The sequence below is a fragment of the Pithys albifrons genome, chromosome 2 (genome assembly GCF_047495875.1).
Source record: "Pithys albifrons albifrons isolate INPA30051 chromosome 2, PitAlb_v1, whole genome shotgun sequence".
NCBI classification, from domain to species: Eukaryota; Metazoa; Chordata; class Aves; order Passeriformes; family Thamnophilidae; genus Pithys; species Pithys albifrons.
Window position 1 is genome coordinate 58677257 of NC_092459.1, and position 10791 is coordinate 58688047.

Below are 10791 nucleotides of genomic sequence, written 5' to 3' on the forward strand. Positions count from 1 at the left end.
CGTTTCTTGCCCTGAAGCATTAGTTTATGAAGCAACATTCTCCTGTTTTTGTGCATGCTTTGAGCAGTCAGATACCTCAGCCACAAGTAGCTCACTCAAATGTAGAAGGCATGCTCTAGCTGTACAAGCTTTCCTAACAGTAGCGGGGTGGGAGGTGAAGGGAGGAGACATGCCTCTGCTGTCCTGATACTCACCTGTGGTCTCAATTCCTTAGTTTCACTCGATACTGGCCTATATAAATGTAGAGCCAAAGGCTGTTCCTATTAAACTTGGTCTTGGAAACATTCGTTTCTCTCTCTGACGGTCGTCGGGCCGGGCACACAATGCATTGGGAGGCATGTGCCAGACAGTGCAGTTACAAGGTGACGACAAACACACACCAAGGCCCTTGCCCGTCTGCAGACTGTTTCACAAAGTCCAGTGGAAACCAACACAACAATTTTCTGTGTTTGTGCAAGAGACTGACAGAGGTCCCGGGAATACAGCTTGGTACCAACACTTGTTTTTCCAGGAAAGCCATTATGGCAACTGCAGTGGTTCTTTCATTCACCAGAATTGCTTCACATCCATAAGAATCCTTTTTACCGTGAGAGCTGGTGAGAGAAGACAACCTGTTAACAATAGCCTATCTCTCATTTATCACTCCGTTTTACCCCCTGATGATATCTTGCCACTGACTAAGGCCCCAGTCATTGCTCATCTCCTTATCTTTATGTGAAGTGATTAGCTCCATCAAGGCCACAGTGAAAGTATGCATACAGCTCCCAAGTACAAGGTAGAACAGTCTGGAGAGAAAAATTGTCTGCCACTCAAAAGCTATCTGGCTACAGCTGTAGTAAATGCCTTCATTTGAGAAACTATCAGGTTCCTCCAGGGGGATTGCATTACTTTGCCTTTCAATGCTCTATTTTCACTTCAAAGATCTTCTAAATACTTTTCTTAGAAAACATATTATCCTCAGCCAAAACCAGATCAGATGGAAACAGTGGGACAACACCCTCGGAGACCCGAAAGCCCTGTTACCATTAGATTTCTTTGTGGTGCTGCACGGAGTTTTGTGTACCATGCACTTATAACCACTGACAGACTGTTCAATTTACAATTGAATAAGCTCTCCCAAAACTTGTAACTGATATTTGCATAAGAAAGTTTGAACAGTTTTAAAGGCTTTTCCTCCCCACTCGCTAAGTGGAGAGCTAGTGGCTTCCTGTTAAGGAAACATTTAGTCTGTTCTTGACTGTGTTAGTCAAGTCTGGCATTCCCCTCCGAGAAAAAAAAATAGAGAGAGAGAGAAAGGAAAGAAGATATTGCTTAGCAGAAAGCAGTCAAGCAATACTAAATTAGCCTATACTTACCTAAACATTCACAAGCGTGGCCACGTCCTCCCACATCTGGTATGCAAAGTGGGCTGAGAAGACTGACCAGTACATTCACCAGTTCCAGAGGCCATCCATTTCTAAGAATATAGTGGGGTTTCGTTCCTACAGAGGCTTTTCATTCCCACAAGCACACAGTTTTACTTCAAACGAGAGCAGCAAGGATGGGCCTTTCTACTGAACACTTAGCAGAAGACAGAAACACAACATATCAGTTAAATCAATCTGTCACCTCTTGAAGCAACTAAGCCAGCAAGTGAATCAAATAAATCCCTTTTGGGATGACACTGATCATGTAACTAAGGTGAAGAAAATAGGTTAGATGTCAACAGTTGACCCTAAGCAAGAATTGGTTTGTTGTGGCCACTGACAAGTATGAAAGAAGACGACAAGCTTAAGAGAGATTGAAGATCTGCAGCAGCAGGTTTGTTATTTGCAGAGAAAGTCATAAATGCTGTGGGGAAAAAAGAGAGACATTAGGAAAGGATGAAAGTGGTTTGATCTTCTTTCCTGGATCAACATCTCACATTGAACTCTTTTAATTCTGTAAACATGCACCTGCTAGTGTTTTGCAGAATAAAACCCCTATAATCCAATGAGGTTATAGAGAGGTACATTTATTCTGGCCCAGGACGCATGGGGGATAACTCCTCCATAAACATGCACGCCTAGTTGAGTTAACAATGGGTTAATATGCAAGTAAGTTATACATATTTATTTTTCTTTCGTGCATAAATATTATTTTCTTAGAGAAGGCAGGGTTATTATAATGAGTCTCAAGAACTGATTTCCATTTTCTCCTCCTCAAAGCCACTCCTTCTTGCACCTGCGCTGTTCCTCCTGGTAATTCAGGGTGGTGGTCTTTGGGGGTCTTTGGGGATGAAGTAAAGCGTCTTCCTCTTGTGAACTTTGTACCTTTTGCTCAGAACTGGTTCAAACCAGTCTTGTTGGCAACTTTTGCTGGTCTAATTGGACTTAACTTATTCTTTTGACATGTTTTCTGATTTATCATGGGGTATCCTAGCTGTTTTAATTGGTTTGGGCCCTGTGGTATTGCACCTTTAAGGACAGTGAGTGGGTTTTGCTACATGTTAAACAAATTCCATGATAAGTATAAAAGCATAAGTAAAATAAGAAAATAAGTATTATCATTAGTCCTAGATAAATGAGCATAAGTAGAATAAGCATAAACAAAATAAGCATCACAAGCCCCAAGCAAAACAAACATAGGCTTCCCCTTCCCCTTCCCACCATCACTAGGAGAAAAGTACTGTTGTTGAGAAAAGTACGATGACAGCACCTTTGCAATCTAGCATGTATTATCATGATGCAGCACCACCAATCTGAGTTGCTGTGCAACTTTTCAAGCATGTACAGCAGCATGTAGCAGCAGCAGACTCTCTCCCACTGATAAAATAACACAGAAGGATCATGCATGTTCTCCCTCCAACCATGGGAGCCTTGCCATGCCACTGGCCAGAGGCAACCCAACCCTTTACAAGATAAAACTACACATTTTCCCAGGCAGGAAAATGACAAAGGCTTGCACCAGCATTAAACACTTGTGTTTGACAACCACAAAGACTGGTGCTTCAACAACTCAGCAGTAATGCTTGCCAATGTGCATCTAGAAGTCCATTCCTTTGAGGAGCAAACAATTCAAAATTGACTGGTCACCTCACTTGCCTTTGTGTGGTGGTGTCTTCAGTTCTTAAAGCAACCATATTCTTCTGCAATGCTGCATGAGTACCCTTCCTTGAGTTTCTTTTGAGTACATAAAAAATAATATGCCCCAAAGTAAACAATAATATTTGAAGATCTGAGTGGCAAAGGTAAAAATAATTCCTGGCTACATTATATTAAATATGAAACTTCTATATAGCTTCCAAAGGATAGTACTGCTATTTTTGTGTATGCCTCATTCACTTAAAACAGAACTGTATGAGGATGTTTATTATCCAATTTGGCCCCATTTTGATTTCTTGAAAGTGAGCACAGCTTTACGACACAGAAGTGCTTTGTGGATATAGACCCTGCAGGGAAGAGCTGTGCCTCTTCCTTTTTTGAGTGGTTTAACAGGATGAGATCTTACTCTACACGTGTTTAAGAGACTGTGTGCATTGATAAAGAGACTTACTATCCGATGTCTGCATATAAATTTTTTTTTACCTCAGCTAATCCAGTAGCAGGATGTGCTTGAAATATCCACATTTCAACAGCACTCTCACTTAGTAGAGTAAGGAAAAAGAGTAATTTCATTCCTCAGGCAACCCCAGAATTTTTGGCAAGTAACTTTGTCCAAATAAGGGGGTCCTTTTAACTGGAATTGTACAATCCTTGCTTCAGACATAGTTTATTAAGAAAGACATAACTTTTACCAGTATAATTTTTGTCTTTTCCTGCAGCATAGAAGCACAGAACACCTTCACAGCTGTGTAAACAAGTCTTCTTTGGATACTTTGGTCTTTAGTACACATTTCTCTTTTTTAATCAGTATAGACATCTGGTAAGACAAGTGATTTTCTGCTGACATAGTTGTGCTGTCAGATTTGTATTTCATTAGCAGCTGTTGAATTGAAGAAAATTTCATTGGTATGAAACACTATTTTGTACATTAAAATATATTTGTGGTTTTTTCATTTATTAATACGCACAGCCCAATGAATACCAATATTTTAGTATGAGACAATGCACTTATTTGCCAGCACCTGCATCCAGCAAGACCACTATGGAGAGTGATACTTGTGTGTGATTATCATAAACCAAGGCTCATCCAGACAAAGAAACTTGTCAAGCTGTAATATATTTTCCGAATTTCCCTCTTTACCCACTTCACAGAGTTTGAGTCATGGAGGCAGAAGGCACCTCTGGAGATCATCTGGTGGAGGTCACCCAGTTCAGCATGAGCACAGTGCTCAGCACTGTGTCCAGTTGAGTCTGAAATTTCTCCAAGGATGGAGACTCTACAGCCTGTCTGACCAAGGTCTACCAGTGTTGATGAACCTCACAGTAAAAAATATTTTCTTATGTTTAAGTGGACTTTCCTGTATTTCAGTTTGTGCCCGTAGCCTCTGGTCCTGTCACTGAACACCACTGAGCTAAGCTTGGCTTCCTCTTCCTCCCATCCATGTATTGGTACAGATTGATGAGATTGCCCTGAGCCCACTCTTCTCCAACCTAAGCAGTCCCAGCTCACATAAACTCTCCTCATATGACAGATGCTCCAGTCCCTTCATCATCTTTGTGGCCTTTCGCTGGTCTCACCCCAGCAAGCACATGTCTCACCAGTACTGGGGAGACCAGAACTACAGCCAGCACCCCAGGTGTGACTCTCCAGTGCTGAGCAGAAGGGAAGGGTCACCTCTCTCCATTACTGGTGACATTCATCCTGATGCAGCCTAGAATGTGATGGACATCTCTTGGGATGACATCTCCTGATGTCTTTGCCACAAGAACACATTGCCAGCTCATATTAACAACGATTTGGACTTTTCAGTGCAGCTGAAACAAATGGCACTTCTGAAGGTGGGACCTGGACTTTCAAGTCATTTAGCTATTTCTGGCAATATCTTTCAGCCCTTTTTTCTCAAAGATGATGTATGGAGTTGGGTCTATGACCCATTTATCTAAACAGTGGGAGGTTTATGTGTTCTTCAACATAGTCATCACTAGCAGTGTCAGAAAGTCATAGGCCAAGAGCAGCAATCCAATCACTTGCCATTCACAGTGTTATATGTCTCCTAGTCACTTCTGCACTGAGGATAATTAGTTGTATTCAGCGGTGTTCGGGTAATGCTTTTCATCCAGAGAATTCTCCTGTTTTGATTTGACCTTCAAGAGATCTTGGCTTCATCTTGCATTTGTTCCAATAATGATTAAATTTATCTATGAGCAGCTAACTTATCATTTGAACTTACTTAGCTTTGAGTTCTAGCTGCTGCGGCTTGTTCACCTTTTTCTGCCTTAAGCACCTAGCCCTGTCTCTTTTAGAAACCAAACGGATCTTCTTTCAGCCCAAAGTTTTGTGCCCTTTATATCTCTCAGTGAAAGATGTTTTCTCCAACCTACAAATATGCCTTGCCATTTTTGAAAACCGAATCTTCCATTTTAAAGTGGAAGTACATTCAATTTTCCTCTGGTTTTTTTCATCTATATCAACTGCTCAGATAAGACATGAGCTTTACCTACACTGAACAACTTCTCTATTTTTTACACTGTTCTTTAAAAAATAGAGTTTAGGGCTTAAGTTCATGTGTTTGCATGCATTAGGCCACTATAAAAAACAGATACGCTCTTCCAGATAATAATCCAGATGTTCAAATGGACTGTGTTAGAAAAAAGCACCATAAATAATTAAAACCAGCAGTCCTGCTGCTGAATCCTTTTTAAAAAAAGTCATTGCTGTAGAAGATATACCAGAAAGATAATCCTCCAGAAGTTTAACCAGATAAGCTACAAGCTCCCTAATAGTATATCTGTAATAAAACCTCATTAATAGGGTCCTTGATAGCTTGAGATAAACCTTAGAACTTAAATACCTCCTTGAACTGTGTTACTGTTTCTGTGTTCTTTTCCAGACCTCAACATATCTCTCAGGAGCTGCTCACACCCATTGCCTCCTTCATGCCACAGGTACCAGTCCTGATTGACAGTGCTTGTTGTGGACAAATCCTAATATGCCCCAACAGCAAATATAGCAGAGAATCATTTGTCTAAAGGAGATACACGTTGTGATTGTAGTGAAGAAAAATGACAAGTCAAGGCCTGCAGCATTTTCTGCTCACAGAATCGCTAATATTAACCATTTTCAAATAGCTGATGTCAGGCTCACAATTTCAGCTGTAGGTAGAGCTGCAACAGAAGAGAAGGTAAGAAACTGCACAATCACTTCATTTAATGACTACTTTCTTGTGCCTGCCTTGGAAAGGGTGGAAATACTTTTATAGTGTCCTTTTATTTATTACTTTCACAGTGAAATTAAAAAAAGCTATGGCCTTAGTTTTAAGCCACATTGTTAAATATTACAAAAAGTTCAGGAAAAAAGGGGAGAAAAGATATTGCCTTTCCTACTATGAATACAAAGTATGTGGAAGAGAAAACTTCTGTCTGAGATCAAGAGAAGACACTAGTGAGGACAGAAAAGAAAGCCACTAGTGAGAACAGTGAGGAAAATGGTGTGTATTGAGCTGTAAAATGTAACTAAATGACTAAACATTAATAAATGTCCTATGTGGTGTCAGACTCATTGTGCCGTATCTAGAGACTGTAATGATATTTGGAATAAATTCCGCTCTGATCTTATTTTCATGCTGGAGAAGAAAATAAAGGTCTTGGTTCTTTTTTGCTCAGAAGTTAAATCTTTTTGTACCCCAAACAGTGACTGCTTTAAGGATCTATACGTGGTTTGGGGCTTTTTTTTTTCTTCACTGACTTTTTGGTAATTAGTGACTTACATTGTAGAAAGTTTCTCTTTTCTCCCCTTGCTTCCAACTGGCCTCACATATTCCTGTGACTCACAGAAAATTTTAGAAAACAAACCACCAAAAGTGTGACTTTAAAACTATCAGTTACAGTTTCATTTCAGTTATCAGAGGGGATTCCAAATAGTCTCAGTGCAATCAAAAGGAGTACCCCTTTCCTCATTAATGTACAGGTGAATGTGAGTTCTAGGAGACTGCCTTTACTTCCAAAGCCAAATTCCTCATCCTTATCCCTGTCTTTGAGCTGTTGATAATAGAAGCTCTTTTGATTCCAGGAAATCAGATCCATCCAGACCCCTCAGATTTTTTTGTAAAATCAAAGTTCATTCAGATTTCCTTCAATATCAGGCCTGGCTTTTTCCTCTAACATGCTTGGTGTTCCTAAATAATTATCCACCCCAGACCTGACCTTGATTATGTTAAATGGTGAGACAACCACCAGACTCCAAGGTAAACTGCAGACCTGTTTATTTATGCAGTGTTTCTAATCCAATGTGACCAGAACAAAAATGCACGCCTTGTTTGATCTTTAGGGGAAAGAACAAGAGCTGGGGATCCAGGGTTTGTTTCCAGTTCTCCAAGGCTCATTTCAAATCTTGATAGATCTATAAAATGGACATGAGACTTGCTTCTTTTCTAAGAGCCCACTAATATGAATGCAAACATATTCATTAAGATCACTGAATTAATGTAAAAATTATTCACCAACACAGTATACTGCTCTACAATGAGGAAAGCCTCACTCATCTTGCATTACAGGCAGAGAGAAATGTCCATTTCAGCAAACAGGTTGGAAACACATTTTTACACTAGACAAAAAATTGTTCATCAGGCATTTACAAATCAAACACTCAGGATAGGAAATCCCAGAATTTAAGTTACCTTAGGAAAGAGTCCTTTCATGATCTCACAATAACTTTTTCCACCATCTGTTTGCATGAACAGGCTGTAAAGCTAGCCATTTGGTGAGCAGTTCTTCAGCTTTTTCTGTCCTCCCCTTTGCTCAATGTCTAGCCTCACACATTACCTACTCCTCACAAATGGCTCTGAAAATTAATCTACTCAGAGAATCTTACTATTGCCTCACTGCTAAAGCATCTGAGTGTCTATGAATGTCAGCTAATCTTTGTTCGTAAGCCCTGCAGCATGAGGGGGTGGTAGAATCCACATTTTACACATAGGGAACTGAAGCACAAAGTGATTAAGGTCAAAAGTTTCCATTACTTCTCTGTACTCCCTAGGACCTGATTTCTCAGTTTATTTAATACTCTACTTTCTGTCTCCAAAGCACAGTATGCATTACCTCAGCTTTGCTGTGAGAACTCCGCATTCCTTCACGTCAGACCCGAAATCTCCACCCACGTGTGGAGCACCCTGTCAGGCATCACCTCTGAAAGGGTAGGTTTCAAAAATTTGCCCAGCACTACACAGAAATTTTATGGCAAAGAGGAGGATAAAGCACAGTTTCCCAGGCCAGCATGTGACTGGCTTCACCACATGTACTTGTTCTCAGAGCAATCCTTTCCTTCAGCCTGCAGCTTCAAAACAAGACATTGAGCAAGGCGAAGGTCCTGGACATCCCTGACTCCCCCAGGACAAATGTATTATGGAGGAGACCACACATTCTCCTTTATCACACTTCATGGCTTTAGTGTTCTTCAATCTCTAGGGGAAGTGTGGGACAATGGTAATGGACCATCAATCCCTGGTGTAGAAATGGCAAAACCTGATGAGTCTGAACACCAGTCCATGCTCAAGCACAGACTGCAGTGGGGCACACTTGTCCACTGCCTCAGACTTTCCCCTTTTCATTCTTCACTTCTCCCTGTTCTAGTTGCACTTGTTTCTTCCTATCCCTCTAATTTTCTTGTCTTTCAGTCTCATTCCACAAACTTTGCCACAAAGCTCTCATTTCCTTGCTTTACCAGGTTCCAATCCTCTTTTATCCCTTCTGGCTAAGTCTTCATCTCTTCAAAATTCATAGTATTGAACATTTCGCTGATAGTCTTCACCTTCCCTGTTCTCTGTTTTCTGACTCCTCATCATAGCCTTTTCCCTATGCTCCTCCTATCCCTGGCCTGCTTGGTTCTTCCTCTACTTGATCATTTTTTCTCCAGTATTTCCTTTTCTTATCCTATATTTTAGCTCCCAGTAAGAGTTGGCACTTTTTCCGTCAGAGATTTCCCCTATCCCAGTTTTTTTTTTTTCTACTCCAGTCCCATTGATGAATAAACTGATTGACTGAATCGCTTTCTCCTTAGGCAGCTTCTCAGCTTCCCAGTTTCCCATCTCCCACAGAATCTATTCTATGTTCACAGCCTCCCCAGCTCTGAAGCTGTCTTCTTCAACCTTAGTTGCCAGCAATAATCATCAAATCTCAGCTGCCACTCAACACCAGGCTCTTCCCAAGTCAAAGATATTCCCCTCTTCTACAATGCCTGCTAGCAAGAGAAAGGACAATAAAAATATGAGATAGGGAGAAGTTCTGTTGTTTCACTTACAAAATAATTATATAATTATTGCCTCCCACCTTGATTTGGGCTAGTGGTGAGCTGGAATTGTAGGAGTGTCCTAGTTGAGCAGGAGGGACCAGTTGACACCGTGTGGGGGTGATCAAAGCTGTGTATTCTACCCCCTCTATTCATTCCCCAAGGACAATGGGCCATTAGCAGCAGCTGCCCAGGGAGTCATTATCACCTTCACACCCAGCCTGAGGGGGCGGAGCTGCTAATGGGCCATCAACAGTTCAATACCCCCTGGCTCCCAGAGTTAATCACCCATTGTCTGAGTCCCCACCCAGGGGGAGGGACTGGGTGCTCCCTGAGGGTACATAAGTGGTGGGTAAGAAGACTTTGGTAACTTCTTGTTGGATCCAGAGGAGCAGTAGGACCTCGACAGGAGGAGATTACTGCTCTTGCCCAGACCACAGCCCTCACCTGCACCAACAGGTTTTTCATTTCCTTTTGTTCTGGACTTGAGGGAAACACAGGGGTCTCAGCACAAGGGCAAACAAACCCCCTTGGCTTTGTGCCCCAGGACACTGGGTCATACTGCTGGGTTTTTGTGAGTTGAAAGCAATTTCCCTTTTGTGTCAGTGTTTTTATTGTAATATTATTATTAAATTTTAGCTCTGACTTATAATCTCTCTCTCGTGGTGAGTTCATTTTCCCTGCTGGTTCGCCTTTAAACCAGCACAAGGAGGCTCAGCCTTGCACTACAGGTCTCGGCTGCAGCAAACCTTCTCTGGATCACCCTGCACAGTTGCACCCAGTGGGCAATATTGGGTCTATGAGGGGATGGAATATACTCGCTCCCACTACTGGGAGCACAGAGTTACAGGATGGCATCTTACTCCATCTCTGGATAAGCTATTTGGTTCAGTGTTAAGAACCAAAAAATCGATTAAAAAGTGGTATGATCTGTGGGAAAGCGCAGATTTTTCTGTTCCTTTCATTAACCTGAAAAATTATATTCACCTGCTTTTTAACTCATTAGAAAATCTTCCGTTTCCACTTACAGCACTGAAAACATAAAATACAAAGGGTACAAAATGAAGAGCAAGGAGGCTGTGCTATAGTTTCCTGCCTTTTAATTAAGGAGCCTTTGTTTAAATTTTTAGAATGTAAGGACCACAGACAGACCCAGGCTCTTCTTTCACACCTAATACCACAGGATGGTGCAGCCCAGGGTATGGTGCTCCTAACCTTGCATCTTGAGTTTCCACTACTCTATTTAGAAATGTTTAAATATTAACTGGAATCACCTCAGTAAGATTTCTCACCATTAGTATAAGATGAAATTAATTCCTTTGCACTTTCTCTCCTATCCCAAAAATAAAAAAATATTTAAATAGCACACTTTGAGCAAGAGGGACTGAAGGACTTTTCCTGCACACTCTGTGCTCCAGCATAGCTTGAAGGTTCCCTTACTTCACT

The 10791-nt window shown here is 41.2% G+C and overlaps 1 long non-coding RNA gene across 1 annotated transcript; it reads right to left on the reverse strand.

Moving 5' to 3' along the window:
* Positions 1-200: 200 nt before the first annotated feature.
* LOC139668369 (uncharacterized) lies at positions 201-7882 on the reverse strand. The gene is made up of 3 exons (XR_011697039.1): positions 7739-7882; positions 1356-1560; positions 201-593 (listed from the first exon to the last, which is right to left on the reverse strand). It is a non-coding gene; the product is annotated as an uncharacterized lncRNA (long non-coding RNA).
* Between the last annotated feature and the right edge of the window lie 2909 nt (positions 7883-10791).